This window comes from Patella vulgata, chromosome 2 (genome assembly GCF_932274485.2).
Source record: "Patella vulgata chromosome 2, xgPatVulg1.2, whole genome shotgun sequence".
NCBI lineage: Eukaryota > Metazoa > Mollusca > Gastropoda > Patellidae > Patella > Patella vulgata.
Window position 1 is genome coordinate 54,085,796 of NC_065880.2, and position 24,732 is coordinate 54,110,527.

At 38.7% G+C, this 24,732-nt stretch overlaps 1 protein-coding gene across 4 annotated transcripts in view; it reads right to left on the reverse strand.

Moving 5' to 3' along the window:
• The window catches only part of LOC126811913 (synaptotagmin-7), a 113,024-nt gene extending 88,802 nt beyond the window's left edge, over positions 1-24,222 (reverse strand). For 2 of the 4 annotated variants that reach the window (XM_050537968.2, XM_050537962.2), the window contains exon 1: positions 24,035-24,222. The gene's annotated coding sequence lies outside the window, so the exon portion shown is untranslated. The remainder of the gene's footprint in view (positions 1-24,034) is intronic. The other 2 variants (XM_050537967.2, XM_050537969.2) reach the window with 2 other exon arrangements.
• Between the last annotated feature and the right edge of the window lie 510 nt (positions 24,223-24,732).

A 24,732-nucleotide genomic window follows, 5' to 3' on the forward strand; every position in this document is an offset into this window, starting at 1 on the left:
ATTGGGTGACAAACGATAAAATGGATACAATGTAAACAATACTGTTTGGAGACGAACAATACTTTCACCGTTTTTAATACCTTAAATCCCTGTCCAAAGTATTAGGGAAGACCCCAGATTAAACGACAGACTGTCTTGTTGCTGTACTTGGGATAGATTTGATTGATCGTGAAGAATAGACACGCTGCCTTAATAGCTCAAGTATCAGAAGCCAATCCAGCAATGGCCAGAGAGGGATTTCTCGGGCCATTGCTTCTGGAATATATGTGGGCTTGTCCGCCCCCGTCAGTCTATTTCCCTTTGTTCATCCGGGCACTTCCGTCATTCTTTCTCGGTTGAAACATGGCGGTCGGTCTCCAGTGATGGCCCACGACGTCAATATATACACCCCCATGGGTGGAATATACGACTGAGATAAAAGTAACACGTGTGATGGGTAAAAATATACAATAATCTTTAGAGATGTACCCTACATAGTCCGGGTTATATGTAGCCTACAGTATAGTATGAATTAATGTTTTAGGCTATTAATCTATAAGATGACCATCATTTATAACAACACTAGCAGGATACCCGGCTTCGCTCGGGGGTCATAACTCCGAAACCGGAAGTGGTAGACTAACGCCACCTGGCCTATGTTACTCCCCGGTCGGAGCTACCCCTATATCCCAAATTTCAGACTAGTGTAGCCGCCAAGCCCCCTTCGCTCGGGGGTCATAACTCCGAAACCGGAAGTGGTAGACTAACGCCACCTGGCCTATGTTACTCCCCGGTCCGAGCTACCCATATACCCCAAATTTCAGACTCGGGGCAGACCTAGTGTAGCCGCCAACCCCGAACAGACAGACACACACACAAACGAGCTACCCCTATACCCCAAATTTCAGACTCGGGGCAGACCTAGTGTAGCCGCCAACCCCGAACAGACAGACACACACACAAACGACAGTCACAAATATTAGTATAGATAGATTATCACATTTCCTGCCATTTTTAGTTATCGGACCGCCTGCCTACAGCCGTCAGCCCCACTCCTCCCCAAGCTCGAAATGTTCGCCCGTCAACATGTCGTCGACAGGTAACAAGTAAAATTTTTACTTCATGTTCAGTAAATTGACTTATGACCACAATAGGCTACTCACGTCCACGTCACGTACATTAAGCTCAGAAATACTGCGAAAAGCCACCATTTGCAGTGTTTCCATTTCTCTCTGTCGTACAGTTACTAGAAAATTTCACAAAGTCAAATATTTTATAGCCTATATTAATATACTCTATAGCCTAAATATTGAAATATAGACAGGATATAAGAAATAAATTCACGCGGGGGGGGGGGGGGGGGGCATTACCTGTCCTCCGCACGCGGTACATGTATATTTACAGACGCCAAGTCGTGTTTTGATATTAAATTTAAATTACGGATATTTTAGAATCTGAATTCTACGCCTCAACGGTAAAGTATTCAATTTTGCGCGCAGGGTTTGGTAGGCTACCATGATACTTGGCGGAATTCACGCGGATACGGAATATGGCGGACTTTCAAGAAGTTTTAGGCATTCCAATGTCGAAAAAATAGGTTTCATATTACAATATTTATATGGAGCAATGTACGTAAAGACCTACACAATTTAAGAGTGTTTGTGTACCTACGTACACTATTAATGTGTGATGTGATTGGTCATTGATAATTGGGAGCTAGGTTAGTTAATGAAGCCACATGTATGAAGAACAGCCCACACAAAACAAAACAGATATCCAAGAGTGTCCTATATACTTATTTAGAGATGTAAAGTGCTATAAAATGATCATCAATATTATCACATTTTCACCTAATCTCAGACATTATAGCCTCACCCACCCATATTTGATCACCACCCAGAATAGAAATCTACACAGAACGCAGAAAACTGCTCTTCAAAAACTTGGTCTCATAAATTCTATTCTCGAGTGGCCATCTCTACCCCCCCCCCCCTTCAACCCTCAACCCTTGTGCCACCGGACTAAAGTTGCAGTTCTGTTAGTTTTCTATATTTGACTCATCACAAATGTGGTGTATATACTGTTATTTCAGCATCGAATTCAATAATAACGTGGACCTTGTATTTCCAGGCGGAAATTTTTTGAAAAAACGTGCAAATGACCGGTTAACGTCTGTGTTAAACATAGAACTAAATACATTTCTATGTGTTAAATCACTGAAAAAGAGTTCTAGAAATATTGCTAATTATTTTGTGGTACAATGCGGATAAACTCCTCTTATTTCGAATTTAGGAGGGTGTCATATTAAATTCTAAACAGGAAGTGGTATTATCTCCTAAACATCTTATAGATTTAATTAGTAAGTGAATTGAATGTCCTGGACAGACAGATATTTTCAGTCACTGACGTTAACCCACAATGTTTTACGCGGAGTTGGCCAAGAAAACAAGAGTATCCCGACCATTTATCACTTTAAAGTTTAAATTTTTGCGTTTCTCCTTCCTAAATGACATCGCTACCGGTACTTATTTTTAATATAACACCCACTGATTTATTGTGCAGCTTCCTCCCCCTCCGCCCTCCCCCCTCCCCGTCTTTATGAAACACACTGCATCGTTGTGGACATTTTGTGTTGGTGCACCCATTTCCTGTGTAGTTTCTGTACTAGACCATTTTTTAAGGTTTTGCAACTGCGGGGGCAAGATAGATGGTAAGGAGGGGGCGGGGTCCGGGTGTCCTCCCCCGCGAGAATTTTGAAATTTTGACCAACTAAATGACCATTCTCAGCTAGTTCATCGGGATTTTCCGGCGTGGTTTCCCACTGTCAGTGGTGTAGGACGGAGGGCCTGACAAGGACAGCTGTCTAGTCGTTCGGATGGGACGGAAAACCGAGGTCCTGTGTATACATTGGTGTGCACGTAAAAGATCCCTTGGCAGTTGGAATTCGATATAAGTGTAGGCCATAGTGCCGCTGCCCGGGCAAAATTTCCCTCATAGCACACCCTATGGCGAATTACCGTCTTCATTAACCCACTCGCAGCAAAACAGTAGGAGGGTAAACTCCATTTCATTTCATTTCATTCTCGGCTATTTTGCGAGAGAAATCTCACTACACCGACCCTGACCTACCAATCATGGCCCCGCACTTTGAAGATTTTAGCTTCACTAGGGTGGCAAAAAAAATTCAGTACGGAGGCAGATCGTACTCTGGCCTTACCAAATGGCCTGTTCTGTACCTGTCATCGAAATCTTAATTATAAAGGTTTTTGAAAGAGAAAAATCAAGCTAGGATTGGTGTGCTTGAACATATGTATATGTTAGAAATCGCTAGGCTGGTGGCTTTTGGACCCATATTAATTTTTGTTCAGCTTTTGAATCAATGTCCGAACCATCGGCTATTTAAGCAGTGACAGGGTTCGTTCACAGGACAGGCTAGTTTTACGCCTTTTAAAACACGTGACGTCACCCTTCATTTGAGAATTTTACATACCTACATGCGCGTAGGGGTATTTAGCAGCGGGAGGAAACCCACGAGGTTGGACAGGCGACCCCACTCCTTGTCACGTACAAGCGGGGAATCGAAACCACGCCACTTGACTCAATGACAGAACTTATGATGCAACTCGCACGCGTTAACCTTTCGCCCCCCCCCCCCAACATACTTAACAGACTATTTCCTTTATAATTATTTTCTGAACTAAATTCCGCTAACAGGCTGACACTCTTATCGACCTGATGTAATTGTATATGAAAATGATCGTGTTGGTGGCTGTTTAATCGAGGAAATAATTGGGGGTTTTAGCCTATACCTATATCAATAAGCAGTCAATAGTGATTTGGCGAAGGTTGCCTGACCCCAAGCAATTTAATCCTGTATTCCCTAGTGATATATATTATCTGAGTAGTTCATTTCAAACTGAATGATCTGACAAAACAATCAACACCAAGAGCAATATCAGATTGGTCTATGACCAACGTTAAAATTTATTTCAGATCAAACGCCCTTGAAGACGTTACTAGATCTGGCCATATTTTGATTTTCTCGACGAAATAATCATAGACTTTGTGTAAAATTAATTTTGCCTTTACTCCAAATAAGGTAACCGGCAATGTCACAGACAAGACTTTAATTAGATACTTTAATCTTTGCCACTGCCAACTGAGAGGATCATGACCATCAACGGTCACATTGTACCAGACATCGTCTTCAATTATAAAGTCATGCCAATACACAAGAGCAATGTCGCTATGTCTAAAAGAGAATGATAATCTTATATACAGTACATGTAACATTTCTTAAATATATATTCAAATGGAACCTAGTATCTGCGACAATTTCTTTACGAAATAATATTTTAAAAGTTTTCTTTTATTATTTTCTGGAAAGTTTTCTTTAGGCTTGCAAATGATAGAAACTAAATTGAGTTGAAAAATAAGTAATTGTGCATTTTCTATTCAAACTCATTGGAAATATCTTTCACTCAGGGGGGACGTTGGGTGGCTGAATGGTTTATCTAACGGTCTGTCACTGAGTCAGGTGATGTGGTTTTGAAAGGAGTAAGGTTGTTTGTCTAGCATCCTGGTTATACCCCGGATCCTCCGGATTTTTCCCACTGCTAAACACCCCTACGCACAAGCGAAATGTTGAAATATCAGCGGCTGTCAGGCAAGATACGCCCACATTTTGCAAGAGATTGATAAAGAACATGGATTTTTGTACAATACCCGGCCATAATCCAGGGCTCACACTGGCTTTCAATTTTATTGAAACTTAAAATATATGTTTATATTCCAAAGATCTTTGTCCCTTTCGATATGCCGGAACATAACTTCCTGGATTATGGCCCCTGGTTGTAGGAAAATCATATTTTTAGCTGTGGACCCTTTAGAGGTCATAATTTTTATCTGATTTTAAAAAATGTTTAAAAGTATCACCATTACACCCTGATGACGGCTAAGTTCGAATTCCGTGAAAATCAGATTATGTTTATGTCCCACAGATCTCGGTTCCTTTCGCTATTCGCGCATATCAGAACTTATCTAACTGTATTATTGCCCCTGATTGTATGAAAAGTCGCGTGTTTAGCTTGTGGTCCCTCTAGAGGTCACAATTTTTATCCGATTTAAAAGAAAGTTCAAATATATCATCGTTACACCATAATGATGATTCAGTTCGAATTTCGTGAAAATCAGATCGAAACTGTTGGACAAAATGGCCGTTCCTTGTACACAAATAGTGTAAAAGTATGTAATACCAAGACTCTAGAGGTCACAATTTTTATCTGATTTTGATGTAACTAAAAATATGATTATATCCCTAAGATCTCGGTTCATGTAGATATTCACGCATATCGGACCGTAACTTCATAGATTATGACCCCTGGTTGTACGGAAAATCGCTTATTCATTATCGGATTAATTCATCCCACCGGATCACAATGTGAGATTGCGGAAAATGATAAGTGTAGTGGTTAATACCTGTATTTATTATTTAATATTCTGATTAATTTCTCCGAGTGTGGATACTTAACAGGATTAATCAGTCATTGAATTTTGTATCTGTTTCATCGTATAAATTTAGTAATGTTGTATACAACGAATCAATGTAAAAAGTTGTCGTGTTAATTCATATATAATGCACTAACTGTTATCACAGCCCAGCAAGTGTTCTATAATCAAATAATCGAGTATTGACTATAAATATCATTGTAATGACACCTGTAACCATTAAAAGAATCTGACATTCATTTGTTTCTTGCGATATGACTATTATCGCAAACCTAAACGTACGTATACTTTCATAAAATGTGTCAAAGCCATACAATCGGAATTATCATCTAGAATAGCTGAGCTGTGATAACCTGTATTCCCTTCGGGCTCAAATGTCGATACCGGTAACTCCGTTTTGCCACAGTTTCTGTGTTAAAATAATATACGTAATACAGGCCCTTCAGAACAAACTTCATATACACCAGGAGCCCGAGGTGGGCTACCCTTGACAAACTCGCCCAAAATGCCACGGCCCAAAACTAAGCTATATTACCAAGTCTGTACCACCTAATCAATACCTGTAAGACATATCTGATGATGAGACATGGAGTGAAGACTCGGATTCCGTTTTGTTTTTGATGAGATGGAGTAACCCTTAGATATTATATTAGACCGGAGGGTGGGGGTCAGCCTAGCTAAAAAGTGTACCAATTTTCACCCATATGGTATTAATACAAACATATCTGGGTCCGTAGTCAAAGGTTTTCTTAAAGATATGTAAAAATACTTAATTTTTCCACTTAAACGGCATTCAAAGGCTATATTTTAAATATACTTGGCTATATGAAAAACTTAACTGCACACTAAAATATAGAATACCAACATTTTAACTCTACAAGGTCAGCAGCATCTCACGACAGCTCAGCGGAACCAGACGCTTGGAAGACTCGACGCTGGCCACACTGCACAAGCCGTTGCCAATCACTTCCAGGTCAGTGTTCGGACCATCTACAGGCTTCAGCAACGCTTTCGGGCCACCAACACTATTGATAATCACCCCCGAACTGGTAGACCAATGGTTACCACAAGGCGACAAGACCGCCATGTTGTGCGAAAGCACGTGCAGAATCCCTTCACACAGGTATCTGAGACAGCACATCAGACAGTGAGAACACACGGAAGATCCACCAGTATCGACACAGTGCGCCGACGTATCACTTACAGTGGACCGATCCTCGCCGCTCGCTATCGACGTGAACGTCTACAGTTTGCACACTAACACCCGAACTGGCGACACAGGCAACGGAGAACTGTTCTGTTCACAGATGAGAGTCGGTATTGCGTATCAACTACAGATGACAGGACCGGAATATGGCATCAACATGGCCAGCGTTATTCTGACCAATGTGTCATGGAACGAGACTACTGTTCTGCCCCGACTGGGCTAATGAAGACGGGCATACGCCATACAGTGTGCTATGAGGGAAATTTTGCCTGGGCAGCGACACTATCGCCTACTCTTATATCGAATTCCAACTGCCAAGGGATCTTTTACGTGCATTCCAATGTTTACACGGGACCTCCGTCCTTCATCACTGACAAGGGGAAACCACGTCGGAAAATCGGGATGAACTTTCTCGGCCATTGCAGGGATCGAACACCCGACCTCCAGGCTAGCGAGCCAGCGCCTTACCCACCTAGCCACCGTGGCCGCCCTCATGGGGAGGTCCAAGCATAATGGTTTGGGGTGAAATCGGCCTGAACCAGAGAGTAGATCCTGTGGTGTTCCAAAATCTTGGGAAGAGGAGGCGGCATCACAGCACGTTATCGAAACAACGCTTGAACCCGATTGAACATCTTTGCGATGAAATTCAGAGGAGACCCAATAACGACGTAACGAGACCAAACACAGCCTATGGATTGCGCCAGGCTTCTCTGGGAGTGTGTTTCCAGGTGCCAATGGTGTTCATCAATCGTCTGGTTCACTCCATGTACAGACGCTGCGCTGTTGTTATTGCCACTCGCGGTGGACACACCAGATACTGATGTATAGACTGTCTTGGAATTGTGATGAATTAATCACTAATGTGTCAACATACTGTTCACAACAAAATGCTTTGATCTATTTAGTAAATATACTAAACAGCAAAAAAAAAACCAAAAAACGTCAGTGCGATTTTAAAATCAGAAAGGCACTTTAATCAAATCATTCTCGAAGAAAACGACTTACTACATGGATCAAAACAGTTTTTAAGTGATTAATTTATCACAATTCCAAGACATTACGAGAACGTTTAGAGTCTGTACACAGTCCATACATCAGTATCTGGTGTGTCCACCGCGAGTGTCAATAGCAGCAGCGCAGCGTCTGTACATGGAGTAGACCAGACGATTGATGAACGCCATTGGCACCTGGAACCACACCCTCAGAAAAGCCTGGCGCAATCCACCGACTGTGTTTGGTCTCGGTACGACGTTATTAAGTCTCCCCTGAATTTCATCCCAAAGATGTTCAATCGGGTTTAAGTCTGGGCTAAGGGCTGGCCAGTGCATAACGTTGACACCGTTCTGCTGTAGAAAGTCCCGAGTAACTCTGGCGGTGTGGGCACGGGCGTTGTCATGCTGGAAAACCTTGTTTCGATGACGTGCAAAATGTGGTATGACGTGGGGTCTCAGAGCTTGATCGATGTAGCGCATTGCTGTGATGCCACCTCCTCTCCCTGGACCAAGATGCTTTTACCCCCTCCCCCCCACGAGTCTCGTTCCATGACACATTGGTCAGAATAACGCCGGCTACGTCGACGCCATATTCTGGTTCTGCCAGCTGCAGTTGATACGCAATGCCGACTCTCATCTATGAACAGAACAGTTCTCCATTGCCTGTGTCGCCAGTTCTGGTGTTGTTGGGCAAACTGTAGACGGTTATGTCGATGGCGAGGGGTTAGGATCGGTCCACGGTAAGGTCTACAGCAATGGATGTTCTCTCTGGTGAGACGTCGGCGCACTGCATCGGTACTGATCGGTCTTCCGTGTGCTCCCACTGTCTGACGTGCTGTCTCAGATGCCTGTGTGAAGGGATTCTGCACGTGATGTCGCACAACATGGCGATCTTGTTGCCTTGTGATAACCCTTGGTCTACCAGTTCGGGGGCGATCATCCGTGGTGTTGGTGGCCCGAAAGCGTTGCTGAAATTCGTAGATGGCCCGAACATTGACCTGGAAGTGATTGGCAACGGACTGGGCAGTGTGGCCAGCGTCAAGTTTTCCAAGCGCCTGGTTCCTCTGAGCTGTCGTGAGTCGTGGCATGCTGCTAATGTAGTAGTGTGAATGATTCAACCAGGTATGGGGGTGCATTTTATAGGGCTAGTCGGGGTGAACAGCACGTGCAGAATGAGTTACATAAAAATCATGGAGAACACATTACCATCTCAGAAGTCAGGTTGCGTTTATGAGAACATTTCCTGGGTTCAATTCTGTGTTCGGGAAGGAGCCTTATTGCCCAGGTAAAGTTGGAGATGTGGTCACAAATATACAATAAAAACATTTGGCAAGTTTTATGCAATGCGTCTATTCAGAGTAACTTACCAACCTGACATTTCTTTTGCTGCTTAGTTAGTTGTTGAGCCATACTGACGTCCAAAAGAAACAGGCCCGTAGCTAGCCCAAAATTGTTGGGGATGGGGGGTGGGGGCAAAGAGTCTTCTGGGGGCGCCAGAGTACCTACACTTGACAGTTCGCGGTGATTTTGGACGCTTCTGGATAAGGCACCCCACAGATCAAGCCATTTTGTGCTCCCCATCAATCAAGTTGTGGAGCTAATCGTGTGAGTCATTTTGAGGCGTCTCACCATTTGGAGGCGCCTCATTTATAACATGATTTGCGAGGCGCCCATAAAACCAAGTGACCCTCGGCTTGATGTGGCGCCCATACTGATATGGGCACGTTGGTCGTTGGCTTCGTATTGCGTCCAATGGAAAGGGCGCCAAAGGCGCCCATCGGGGGAGGGGGGCCGATTTTTCCCCAAAATAGACTAAATATTTTGTTAATAAGTAATTAATATTGACTAATCAGCACGCTTTAAACTTATTATAATAGCCCCTGTATAGATTATAAAAGGACCGATATGTTTTAAAATTTGTTTAATCCCCAAGGACATTTATTAGTTTATGTTTTATAACATCAGAAATGGGCACATTTATCAAGGGGCAAATGCAGAAAAGACAACACGAAATGGTGTATAAAGTTTGGAAATTGCAGTTCAGCCACCATGATATGGTTATTCGGTGTACACCTAAGATCAAAGCAAATTAGCGTAAGGGGTTTATAGATCTAAACGATTCGGACCCAAATGTAACTCACAATTATAAAAAAAAGATTCAAGTCTGAAAGTTTGAGTACGCAAATTGATAACCACTAAAGAACTGATATTTCACACAGCACATATTACATGCAATAGAGAGCTGAATAAAATTTATCTCGGTGGAATAAATCATCGATAATCATTAAGATAATTATATAAGAGCGACATTGACGCTCATAAATATAACGTTAATTTAATCTTACTGACACGTTAGAGAGTAGCAGATATAAATCACAGTTGTTAAAGTAGAATACTGGAATACCCATGATATTTCCATAGTTTTAACTACCACTTATAAATCAATCACATTCGCAGAATTTGAAACTGTAAAAAGTATTACTTTCGCAGTCTTTTTCGCTATAGCTAAAAGCAAGAGTACACCTTGTACGAAGTGTCTCCCCTAAACCGTTTCGATGGGTGTTATAATGGGTCGTCAAACTTTTCCATAGAAGAGATTACAACAAGAGTTAGACTAGAACAAGCCGAGAAGAAAGGCCAACAATGCTCAAACTTTGATACACTGTTCTTGCGTTTGTAAGAAATACAGAGCAAAGACCACAAAAATGAAATCTACGTCTTCCTGTAAACAGTAAACACGACGTCTCGATTTTACATGGATAGAGTTTAGTCCAGTCAATTTATCATTTTACCCCTAAAAAATGGCAGCAAAACGTTTTTAGGCATTTTTGCATTTATTTAAAGGAGCTAAATCGCTAATATTTGGGACCTAGAAATTGACACAAATGGGTCGCAACGCATATAATAATGTAATATGAATGTATATAAACTGATTTACATACAACCGTTTCCGTTTTTACTCCAATTTCAAATCAGTTATGTTCGGCGAAATACGCCAGAAGTCTCAATCGAATGGCAACCTCTAGCATCTGGTTATTCCAGTCTACGCCAATAGTATTTATTGCGCATGCTCTCCAGATAAGAATGTGGGGGTCACCGTTTGGCATGACTTGTATATATCTAGTCTCGTTCTTCAAGTCCCTTGTTACAAAATAAATAGCTCTGAAACGCATTATGGTACACGATTCGTGTACCAATGGTAAAAGGTTTATTTTGTCTTAAATATTGGATATCAGAAGCCCATCTTTTACCGATAAGATCACAACATCAATGTTGATTTAAATTGACAAATATTTCGTGTTTTCAATGTCGAAGACTTTGGATGATACTGATACTGACCTCCAGGTTAGCGAGCCAGCGTCTTAGCCACCGTGGCTCCCCCATTAGTGAAATCAATGTACAAGAAAACCCAACACTTTTGGTTTAAGACCCTATAAGTGTATCATAAGCATGTAAATTAATGCTTTTAGGTTTATTCTTTCATTTGAAGATATATCCAGTGGTTTTTAATACACTATAAATGTATAATGGACATATAAATTAATGCTTTTCGGGTCAGTCTTCATATGTACATAAGTTTGGATTCTGGGCAGTATGTTTCTAGGGTAATGATATCCCCGAAAATGGTTCAAGAAAGCACAGAACATCTATGAAAACCATGTCATATAAAAGTTTAACCGTTACAATCTATGGCGTCAGTTTGATGTGTTTCTCTTAAAAATTGACGACTTTGTGTTTGTCTTCAGTTGTACAATACAAAAGAAAATTGCTTAAAATCCCGGACTTTTGTAACACTTTGGTCCTTAAGACAATATTGGGTCTTTGAAAAATTGTTGCTTCACTCTTTCTATAGAGTCAAATCACACGTACTTAATGAACGTGAATGGTATATTTACATGTATATTTTTGCAGTGATATTTTTGCAAAATCCTAACCATTGTCAAAATATCCATCAAATTCTGTCTGTTTATTGAAATATGGTTGGTAGACCAAATAAGGCAATGTTCCCCCCCCTCCCCCCGGTCTTGATAAATGGAGAGGTTTATTCCATATTTGGGATGGAAATTAACGTCAAGGTCAATCTAAGACGTGCATAAATTAGGGGGTTATAAAGGAGGGTGTTGAGCGAGACTGGTCAGAGCTCACCCAGGTATTCCAAGCAGCTATTATTTACTGAGAACGAGGAACCTTCGAAGCCATTCCAGCTAAACAATAAAGTTGTAGGAACTATCTAACCTGTAGTGTTATATATTAGGATCACGAAGAAAACAAACACAACAAGGAAGTCCGATAGTACTACAGGATTACCTTCGAAATTTGAGACTTTCTGTTAATCCAATTTTAGTATGTCATTCAGTACACCGGACGCTACCCTTTACACTAGGCTCAAAGTCAGAAGAAACCTTTTATGGAACACCCGGTTTAAACCTAGAACAGCCGAGATGGCGCACTTAAAGATAAGAAATCTTTACTCAATAATCCACCTAATAAATATCTATTCGTATGACATTGTTATTACAGGGATTCTTCCATGGGATACCCAGACAGATTTAATTTCAAGTTAATCGACTTCAGTGATTTAATATTATTAAAAATAGAAAGAATAGGTACATCTTTACTTGGAATTAACTTATGTCAACTCTACATAAGGAGTGATATAGCCCTATAAATTACGAAATCTGTTTAGATTGGTCTGGAATTGAGTAATTTAAAATTAAAGATTATCTTGTTTAAATTTAAGAAGGATAATTTACTACTGACAATGATGTTTTATGTACATGTGGAATATGTTTTAACATATCGACTGACATTGTAAACTTTGGTGCCGTCTCTATACATGGATATATTCTACTTTTTAATCGAGAACTCTGGACAGATTTCTATATATTTAGTTGTGAAGTAGTGCTATTTACATACTTGCTTACCGGAAACTCTTTAGAAAGAAAATTGTATTAGAATCTGTAAGGCGTCGTGCAGCTCTCTTAGGCTGTTACGTTTCATTAAACTTTTATAGTTATCGAACTCCGCCGCAACTACTCCTCGGTGAATGGGTAGTAATTGACAACACGTCTTTATTGATAAAATTTCATAACCGCACCATAAACGAAGACCTTTCGCACCCCCTCCCCCATTCTCTATATTTTTTATCTTTCAGAACATTTTCCATTCATCAAACTCATTTGAAATTCAATATAATTCCCCCAAAACACTCAAATATTATTTCTTTGACGCTTGTCCTATTTGCATAACTACAGTTAAGAGAATATTATTGTCCATATTAAAGAGAAGACTATTACTTACTTATGAACGGGAAATCCTGTTTATTTTTTTTCAAATCTAAAAATACCGCCAGAACGAGCATGTCTGTCACTTGGCCGTATCTTATTATCTTTCAAAGCCGTCTGCAAGACTAGCGGTTGGCAGATCTCGATTTCGTTTCCTATTATATTTTTGTTATGATTTTACTAATCACTTTAGTGTATAACTTTATATTTTTAGGTTATTAGAACTACTATACTTTTAGTCAAAAAAAGTATCCGGGTTGTCTACCTGACCAAGTTAATCTGGAGGGGACGTATTATTATATACAGTAAGCTTGTAACATTTGTAATCTTTAAGGCCTGGTAGAATGGAATAAGGGCTTGGTAGATTTAAGTAATTCAAACCATCTACCCGATAGGTTTTGGGTAATTCATATTCTGTAAAACAACCGGCCAAATGTACAGTAGCTTCTTCCTTGTCTGTGATTGTATCATGCTCATTAATTGGTGACAAAAGATGGCTTGTTGAGACATACACGGGCTCTTATGACCAGCATATCTTCCTTAATTGTCACTCAACCTATTTATTCTTGTCGGCGGGTTTCATAAATAGTTAATCCAGTACAAACAATATTACGGCGCTTCGTCAAAATTTCAATTATTCACAATATTGCCAATTCTTTATGAAATCAATTAAATTTCGGACATGATCTATAGAGTATGCATTATCTATAACATATATTTCTTTGTCATCACTTTTTCCAATACTTTAGGCGCTGTTGACAAAAACTCCCTTGTGGGCTTTTGTCTGTGATCATATATTCATAGCAGTCAATTACCTACTGTATTGTGGGGAAATTAATCATAGTGTGGGTGCAAAGGGCACGCCAAACATATAGCTAATGGGCAATATTAAATACCAACTGAAATCCACATTAAGCGTTATAGATTCCGTTGTATTATGTAACATTTTACGCAACAGTCAATTGGGAATTTTATATTTCAGTCCGGGTTTTGGAACTCTATATATTAAAATTATTGATTTAAAAGTTCTGTGTTATAGGCGGGTTTCTTATCATATATCAACTGCAGTAAATAGTATAATAGTGCGGGTCCGCATAAGATGACTGTCGTTTTATCAGACATCAGGATATTGAGAATTGTGTTACAAACATGTGGGTAGAAAATGTCAGCAACAATACTGCGTGAACTTTTCATATTTGTATGTTATTGTGTTATTCATTTACACTTCAAACTTGCTTTCTAATATCACATGAATATAGGTTTCTGCTACTACAAAAGATATAAATCACCAACAAGTGCCGTCAAAGCCTATTTAGTTGTTCAGGTGACTAGAGCAGTCGCTGATATTTAAAACAAACTGCTGAAGAACGGTTATCGAATAACCGACTAGAATACCAAAGACCAGGTTCCAATATCAATTTCGATCTCATAAAGAGAAATGGTGCGTAAATTAACTCATAGCACGCGTTACATTTCCAAGGTATACAAGTAAAAAAACAAATGTGGATGACATCGCTGTAAATAAAGAACACTGGAATTGATAGAAAATCAATGGTATGCTTCCTGCAGATTTAGCTCAAAAATGAATAAAGTGGTGTGTGTAGTGGCTGTTATATAACACTCGATACTGTGTCACTGGTCCATATGATTGCCTGACCGCGATATTGCCCAGTTGATAAATTAATAAATGTGACAGTAACGTGTAATTTTCCATGGAGATAAAGCTGACCTTGTGAGCTACCAATGACCCAATAAACACGTCGAAACATTGTAATTATGCGTTCCCTCTCAAATGGTTTGGTTATGTGCGTAAGACCTAGCATCAGCATAACCTAGGAACTCGTCAACACTTTCGCGGATTTTGTTTAAGATTGGTTTACGACGCGATTATCAAGTGCATTCAAGGCAATATTAATTTTCAAAAGGTGCCTGCTTTAGCAGCATTAAGTTTACGATAATGGATGCGTTTATCGATAATGTTTGAAAGGGGTCATATTTTGAAACCATATGTACCGGGTAGCATACGTCTATCTAGGCTTACGTATTACTGATTGCTACTATAAACTATTGTCCGGAAATCTCTAGGCCATCAAATATCTAGCTAAATATCCCATGGGCATTAAATTTTGCAAATGTCCCTTTAACTAGTGTTTGTTCAAACGGTATCATATGTTATATTTCATGTCAATTTATAAAGTGAATTTTATGATATTGTATAACTGGATATGTTTATTCAATCGTTGTTTTTGTGTTAGCATTCATCGTCAAGCATTCATATAGAATATACGAGACGAAATAAATTATTTATTTATATGATGGGCGGAATCCATTTTGTAAATCAATATGTAAATGACAAGAACACGAATGAATGATAGTACATGTCGGCCATAATTCTTCATGTCAATGGTAATAAAAGCCACGAGGGCTCGCTGAAATGTTCTATGTCTAAAAAGGATAGATCAATTGGGTCGAAACAAACTTTTGCCACCAACAAGTACATTCATTGAATGAATCATAAACATAAGAACTGCAATTGTAGTGTTATTATTGTCTTCTTACCAGACCATCGAGTAAACGTACCCATTGAAATCAACAGAAATCGACAAAACTTGCTATAGGGCAGTCATCAAGTTCCTGCAACTGAAAGGACTAATCTAAACACAGATACATGCCCACGTGGTCTCCACTTTAGGGTATGATAGCCCTTCCCTTTCCACAGTAAAGAAGTGGACTGCAGAATTTAAAGTAGCTAAGTCTCTAACTCAATATCATCCAAAATCTTCGACAGTGAAAACACGAATTATTTGTCAATTTAAATCAACATTGATGTTGTGATCTTAGCGGGAAAAGATGGACTTCTGATATCCAATATTTAAGACAAAATAAACATTTCACCATTGGTACACGAATCGTGTACCATAATGCGTTTCGAAGAACAAGGCTAGACATATTCCACAAGTCATGTGAAACGGTGACATCATATTCTTATCTGGAGAGCACACGCAATAAATACTATCGGCGTAGACTGGATTAACCAGACGCTAGAGATTGCCATTCGATTGAGACTTCTGACGTATTTCGCCGAACATAACTGATTAGAAATTATTGTAAAAACACAAACGATGGAATGTAAATCAGTTTATATACATTCATTGTTATACTACATTGTTATATTCGTTGCGCTCCATTTGTGTCAATTTCTAGCTCTCAAATATTAGCGATTTAGCTCCTTTAAGCGTAACAGAGATAGCCTTGGCGGTAACCCACGATTGACCACTCGACATATTGCCAGTGTTGTGGGCATCTCTTATGGAAGGGTTGAGCACATTCTCGCCAAAGAGTTAGGTATGACAAAACTTTCTGCAAGATGGGTGCCAAAGCTCTTGACTGCGGATCAGAAACATGTCAGATTCATGACGCCCGGTGACAATCTGCACCGTTTTGAAGCAGATCCTGGTAATGTTCTGGCCCGATTTGGCCCCACCAGACTTCCACCTGCAAGATGGGTGCCAAAGATCTTGCCTGCGAATCAGAAACGTGTCAGATTCATGACATCCCGTGACAATCTGCGCCGTTTTCAAGCAGATCTTGAAAATTTATTGATTGGTCAGATTTGTAACCAAGGATGAGACCTGTTTTCAAAAATGAAAAAGGAACTAACCAGTCGTCATTTTCCTAGTAATGATGATGTCATGTCAGCTTTGAACCACCTCCTAGGGTGACTAAAGAAAATTTATTCCTGACTGGCATCCAGGCTTTGCAAAATCTTTGACAAAAGTGTGTACATCTCGAAAGGGACTATGTAGAAAAATAAATGGAATCCATCGACTTTGTACAGTTCTTTCACAGATAGGCTTAAAACTTTTCAGCCAGCCCTCTTATTCTCTATTGACTGTTAGATAGCTACTGCTACTAGGCTTACTACAACTGCAACTACTACCACTACGACTTATATCATAGACGATATCGTAAACCATCTTTCAGTCAATGGCAGAATGCCTTGCAATAAATTGTGAAGATGGGCTGAACGTTGCTAGCTATGCCTTCCTATAGACAAACATGTTACTTGGATTTCCTTTATCCGACCGACTCTTTAAACCTTGAGAAATCTCATTAATATTCTATGGACGTACATTTTTTATAAGCTCAAACCAAGAAATCAATCCACTCCACCATTAATTCTAGAAATTCTGACTTGAAACAGGAAAAAAACCAACATTTCAATACATTAATTAAAACTTTTACTGGTTTCATTCATGTCAAGTAGTCGTAATAAAGAATCAACTGTATTGTCGCATTTAAAAGCGATGACACCCATGCAACATATAAAACTCGAAAAGTAAGACATGTGAGAGCAATTTGGGGAATTGAAAAGTAATGACATTTTATATGAAAACGACTTAAAATCGAAATTCAGTTTCATTGTGTTTAAATCTTTTATTAACTGCTACTACTAGTGCTACTACTTGGTTATCTTAAAGAGGCAAGGCTAGTACAGGGGATGCCGGGACAGAGAGGATGAAAAAGAAATGACCTTATCAGGACCGCTGCGATAGTGACAGGCAGGCGCTGACTGACCCATCTCTCCTATCCAAAAAGGGCTTCATAAAAGTGTCTGACGCTGGCATTTGATCTTTCTTGACTGTATATCCACACTAGGGTACCATTGAGCGCATACATTTCTGAGATGTACACAGAGCGCATATTGGACAATCTATTTGATGCTTGTAATTCTTGCCAGGTGTTTTGCTGCCCGAAGGTTATTTCCTCGGGGCAAGGAGATCCATTTGGCACGCATGAGTGAGATTATCGGACCATTTATCCATGTGTCTGACCGTAATATTAATATGTCTTCTTGCCATTAACCTTAACACTTTAAAATGAAGAGAATTATTGAAAGGCATGGTACCTTTGGCATACCTAGTAAATGTGTACCATTTGTATACAACAGTAAACCCTATTGTCTATTAAACCCTATCTACCAGCAGTCACTGCTACCAGAATACAATTTATAACCAATCGCGTTGGTCGAAATTCGGATTATTGGGTGAGCCAATAAAAAATACGAGACTTTATATTCACTTCCATCCTCCTCCTATGTATTCATAATAATCATCAGCTCATATTTTGTCGACATATTAGATAATATTAACCATTTAAAATCAATTTGGGCTGTTCATAAAATTTTGGCCTTGCTGAAAGTGGAAGTGTACTTTAATAATGGGCGTTTGGCTCTATTCTTTGGAACCTTAAATAGACGAAAATGGGTCTAAAAGCCCACATGAATGTATATAAATTATTGTAATATCTAATCAATTATGTTCGGTGAAATACGTGAACAGTGCAACTTGAATGACGTACGTTTACGTCTGCGTTAGTGCATTTTACACGTTTTTTTATTATTATTCATAGATTGTGAATCAGTCATTACTAATCGTCTTTTAGGATATGTTTTTCTTTGTTCATAACAAATGGCGCACAAAACCATGGATTACTCGACTCTTATACTGACTATAATTTATAAAGTATTCATTGTGTCTTAATATTGAATTTTAGGATCCCATATTTTCACGGCAAGATAGCAAAATCAGTATTGATGGAAATGGATCAATATGGAATTTAATTCGTGTTTTTAATTTCAAATATTATGACAAATATAGAGTTAGAGTAAGAGGTTCGGCCCCTTTAAATGAATATCTAGCTTCTAGTAGTGGTGACGCTCAGAGTTCCATCTCGCACAAATCCAATAACCCAGTAATACTCTATACAATAAAAGTCACATTACAATCAATATTTATCCAATTAAAACAATATTTAAGAAGAAAGAACGAACTAAGGTCAGGTTGTAGAGAAAACAAGGTTATTTCTGTTTTATCTCATTGATTTTCCCGATTACAACTAAATAATTTACATTCTCCACTCGACGATTCTCCGGTTATAGCTTATAGTATTTCTGTAGAATGGGTTATAACAGTACATGACAACATATTATAGTTTCAATTAATGATTTGAATGTAGGGTATAATTTATTGGTTTTAGTAAATCAAGTCAAATATTATGTTTATGTTGTGTGTCGAAATTAAATACCATTCGTGTATTTCCACTTCTGACAGTGACGTCATGAACGCCATCTTCATTATAGGGCGGGAATTGAAATTTGATTCTAGTAGCTGCCATCGTCATGCCTCTAATTGTTATAATAGATATAAACAGGCGGACCATCTGCTTTATTATTCATACCCTTTGACGAAATCTTTTGAGTCTATGTAACCAAGAATAATTTGTCGTGCTTAGTTATCCTTTAATTACACTAATTGTTGAAAATGCAAATTCACTTAGAATGTCGCTACCCACTGTAAAGAAACGTTATTTTGATTTCCAACAAAAGTTAGAATTAGAGCTTCCAAACGTTGTATTTGAGAAATGCAATAAGTCTGCAGTTGGTTATGAAAGAGTATGTTTTAACTCTATGCAATTGAAAATTACTTACAATATTGTCACCTAGATTTCACTTTTTTTTTCTTTTTTTTAGGGGGGGGGGGGGTTGGGATGGCCTAGTGGTCTAGAGTGCCGCGCTTCGACCTCTAGCTGGCCGGTCACCTCTGGCTTGCGGCTGTGGTTTCGATCCCTGGTGTGAGCGTATGTGGCATGGAGATAGGGGCGCCTTCTCAACCTCGTGGGTTTCCTCCGGGCACTCTGGTTTCCTCCCACTGCTAAAGACCCCTACGCGCAAGCGAATTATTGAAATTAAACTGAAACCATATGTTAGTCCTGAAATGACCTGGTTTGTGTCGAGTGGACGTTAAACCCCATTTCTCTCTCTCTCTCTCTCTCTCTCTCTCTTTTTTTTAAAAGAAAATATGTATAGGAATAAACGAGGAAAGGCATGGCAGTAAGCAAATGAGGGAATGACTTTCCATGATAATGCGCCTTTAACGAATCATGATTAATGAATACAAGAGGAAATAATCCTACCTACATCAATGTCTCCAAGTCCCACCAAGATAGTTAATCTCTAGTCAAGGTGTATACCGGCAAATTGGTATTTATATCCCATATATCATTTTGATGGATATTACATATTCCAAAGTCACATCGACAATAACTAGTTTTCTAGATCCACTACAGTCATCTGGCCTTGGATGCAGGCCAACTCTTACGAAGCAGACGACATAACTCATCTCCCGGAATAATCCTCCAATATTTATCAATTATATAATGCTCGAGGGTAATATAAAATTCCCAATTCCATATAAATTGTAGTTTACCCCAGTCGGCCAACTTATCATCGTGTAACTAGTAAGCCTGAACTGATCCGTAACGTTTTGCCGGGTATCATTGAGTTAGGCCTAATTAATAAAAGAAACGAAAACTATTTTAGTGAACTTTTATGGCGATAATTTGGAATGTCAGCACGACTTCATGTTAGGGTAGAAAATACAATTTGGGTTGATATAATTGTGATGCCTGTCACCATAGCTGAAAATGTCACTGATCACCGATTATTGTGACCTTAAAACAACGAATTCTTTTTTACTGATTCTAGATGTTAATAATTACATGCATTAAGATTCAACATTTATTTAGCAATGAATTTTACATTTAGTCGGATTAACCATGCTTTATACATTCTGCGTTCTGTAAAATGAGAGAGCATAGTAGATGCGACAAAAGACATTTAGTCGGATTAACCATGCTTTATACATTCTGCGTTCTGTAAAATGAGAGAGCATAGTAGATGCGACAATCCTTAATGCTTGAATCTAAAGCGATTTGGCACGTCAGAGTTGCAAATCCTACAGAATCTATTTAGGCTGAGTTGGAGACTGTCGTCCTAACTTATTCATTTCAGTGTAATTTATCTTGATCCTTGTTTAGGGTTGGTTTTTTTTTGCTAAGCGGTGGTGGGAATTTAAGATTACATTAGCTATTAATTTGTTACAAATTTGTCAGGATGTTTACAACAAAGAAAGCAATAACGTACATTTACATGTAGTGCGTATGTCTGACCTTAATATTTAGATTCCATGTGTACCGCCATGATGGCACACCCCAATCGATTTAATTAGAGATATTACAATCAAAAATGTGTAAGTCTTAATCATAAGGTGTCTAGACTTCAATTCCTGATGGACAGAATTGTATGCTTTAAAGAGAATGTTTGGCACCCGGGCCGCCAAGTGTATAAAAATCAATTGGTAAGGTACATGTTATCGCTTGATAATTAACCAAGCTGTACATTCCTATTACATCATATCCCACGGAGGACAACAATCGTACAAAAGTATGTTGTAAAGTAGATACTTTGATTACACGAACAAGTTAATATATTTTAATATATTAAAATTATATCGCAAACAGCAAAACAATTTCTAGCGATGAAGAAGATATCTATCCGCGTGTAACCTCCAAACATGAATTTTGATGCTGGCCTAGCCGTTGACGTGAATCTAAAAGAACCCTTGACAGTTGGAATTCGAAATAAGCATTAGTTGTAAGGCCGCTCTGGGGACAAATCCTCACAGCCCAACCCAACCCACAGCACTCAGCGTCGTGTATACCCGTCTTCATCAACACCTTTGATGTAGTAAAGTGGGGCGTTAAACCCCATTTCATATCATTTCATTACAGACAAAATTAACTACACAAACCTTACTCATCATAGCTAATTGATGCGATTGAATTTTGCTAAAAGATAATATAGGGGTAGTGACCACAGTGGTGCACAAATGACTAACTGTTGAATGATAAGAAGATAAAAGTGTCTGTGCGTTCTTTTGTCTTTGACGTTACTTATAGAAGTGAAAATGCTATTGATGATCGCCCTTTCCCAGTCGCTGCATGGGCAAAGTAAAATAAACTGCCTTACATATCGTTTCGTGACAAACAATACCAACATGGTACAAAAACAACGTCAGGCGCTACCTAAACAGGTAAATAACAGAATACGGGTGTAGTCATACTATAACACCAAGTTAACCCATTGAAAGAAAATAATAATTCTTTTGACTTATCCTTTCATAGACTGTTATCCCCATGTTCACGTCTTCAGACTTTCAGTAAAAAAACATATATCAATTTGAAAATTAAATTTGCGGCAGTGTTTCACGGATTGTCTCGACCAAAGCCAATTATCAGAGACACTCAGAGTACCAACCCAATCCATTCACCCACACAGAGACTAAAATACGATTAGCGCTATCCGTGTATAATACAATCACATTTAAAGGAAATTGAAAATGAAAGTCTTTTAGCTTTGGTTGTTATCAAATTTCTACTTGTTTGCTAAAGTTCACATGCATTCATTTCCAAAGTTATAGCTGATAATTAACTACATTATTTTTACAGATACCTTAATCAGATATAGATTTCTGTGTTATCTTAAGTGAAGACTTTTAATCAAATGCAAAGCACAAAGACCCATTGAAATAAAATATTTGTATCAAACATACACAGCTCCCATTCAATTAGTTCTCTTTAGTGAAAATGTGACACAATAAAGAACGGTCTCAAATTGGTTATAAAACTAAAATGACCAGCGTATGGTGGTAAATAAATTGTTACCTTGGAATTAGGACACTGCGTTAATCCCAATAATCTAAGCTGACCTTTTAGGCACAGTCAATGGGCCAACACTTTACACTTTGGTGTTGGATTTGTATATAAATACCTTATGTAATATGGGATATACCATAATATATGACACGAGTATCGGCGGAGGGGTAGTTCGAAGATTCACCAAAGTACACGTTGGCAGTAGGTGAAAACGCCACTGTCTGGGCAAAATTCTCATTCCTAGTGATCATATTATAGTCTCAAATTAGATATAAAAATCTAATCGTATAGATAGAGCTTGACCCACCTCTAACCAAGACCAACCCAATCGAATAGTTTATATTCACCTAAATCAGAGGTTTAGTTGCTTTAATATTCACATCAAATTTATGTCGCTCTAATTAAATCCTGAACTATATATGTGGTAAGCTCTACTACAGTAATTATTTAAAGACTATGCGGAACTCGATTTATTTACTGTCGTATTCTCACTTTTCACTTGTTAATTTTAAGGATATAGTGAAATTTATACGTGAATTTAGAAAATAAGGTCTTATTTTAACATAACTTTATTTGTGGTTGGTTGGCCAAATGTTTGAACGCGTTAGATCATAAAGTATGTCATTGACTCAAGTGACTTGGTTTCGATTTCCCGGATTAGGGTCGCCTTTCCAACCTCGTGGAATTCCTCTTGGTCCTCTGGTTTCCTCGCACAGCTAAAGACCCCTAAGCGCAAGCGAATTATTGAAATAAAATTGAACCATACGTTAGTCCCGAAATGTGTTGAGTCGACGTTTCCTCTCTCTCTCTCTCTCTCTCTCTCTCTCTCACTTTTTAATTGTTATACGACCATGGTGACATCTCAAAACACGTTAAAGTCAATGTACCCAAAATAGTTAAGTACGCAAAACTAAACCCGTCGACGTATTATTTGATAGCCTAGGAACATTAGGAGAATCATCACGTTAAAGTCGATGTTATTTTCCATTGTTATGAGACAAAAAGTACACACAATAGTTAAGTACTTAAACTTGCAAAACTAAACCAGAAGCAGTATCGCCATTAGTACTTTATAGCCGCGGGAAATCAACAGGTTGAACGTCCACTCGACACAAACTAGGTCATTTCGGGATTATTATATGGTTCAATTTTATTTCAAAAATTCGCTTGAGCGCATGGGTCTTTAGCAGCTTGGACAGGCGACCCTACTCCTTGTCACGTACAACCGGGGAATCGAAACCACGGACATCAACAGAATCATCTGTTAAGATATCAAAGTAAAAGGTACACCAATTATTTGTATAGCTATGTGATCTTGGCTGAATGATCATTATAATCCAAAATTTGAAATTTTAGTGATACAATATTATTGTAATTACCCTCAAACTTTCGCAAAACTTTCCATGACCAAAAGTTATTTACACAGCAAGTATCTCTAAATTTAAATAAGGTTGATATTATACATTATGCATAATCAATACACATGTAAAACTAAAACGTTGGCCTACCTTTAATTTTGAAAAATACTTGTCTCAACACTGGTAAATAATCCTTTATAAGGTCAGAGACTCTTTTGTGAAAGGTTAAACCACCACTATGATTCCTTGTATTGAAATTCCAGTTAGTATGGCGATACGCACCGATAGACAATTGACGAAGACATGGCCGCGCAAACCGCTCAATAAAAATGTACACACGGTCGTCAACATTCCTATCTATGAGACGTATACTTTACTCTCCTTTACTTAATATATGCACGCATCCACTATGTGAAAGATTTTTGTTTCATCTCTCCCTCGGCTTGGCAAATAATATTGAATTTTTCCATAACTTTGTGTGTGAATATGCAAGGAACGCTGAATTGATATGTAAGCTGCTTACATACACACGTCGCGATGTTTGGAGGTTTTTTTTAACATGGTGATACCGAAAGTATAAAACAAAGATCCCTGTCTCTTTTATGTGCCTAATATATTACACTTCTCCCATATCAATCACTGAACTTTACATTGGCAGTATTGCAACCGAATTGGAAATTCACGAGTACTCCAATTGTTAGTGTTGTTTGAAGATAAGGTTGTTAAATTTATAACGGTGACATTTTTTGCGACCTATAGCAAAAACTGGTTTGGGAGACCTAGGCTCTAATTCAAGTCTGCAGATCTGTTCAAAAAATCAATGTGTTTTGGTTTGAACTTAAGAGCTT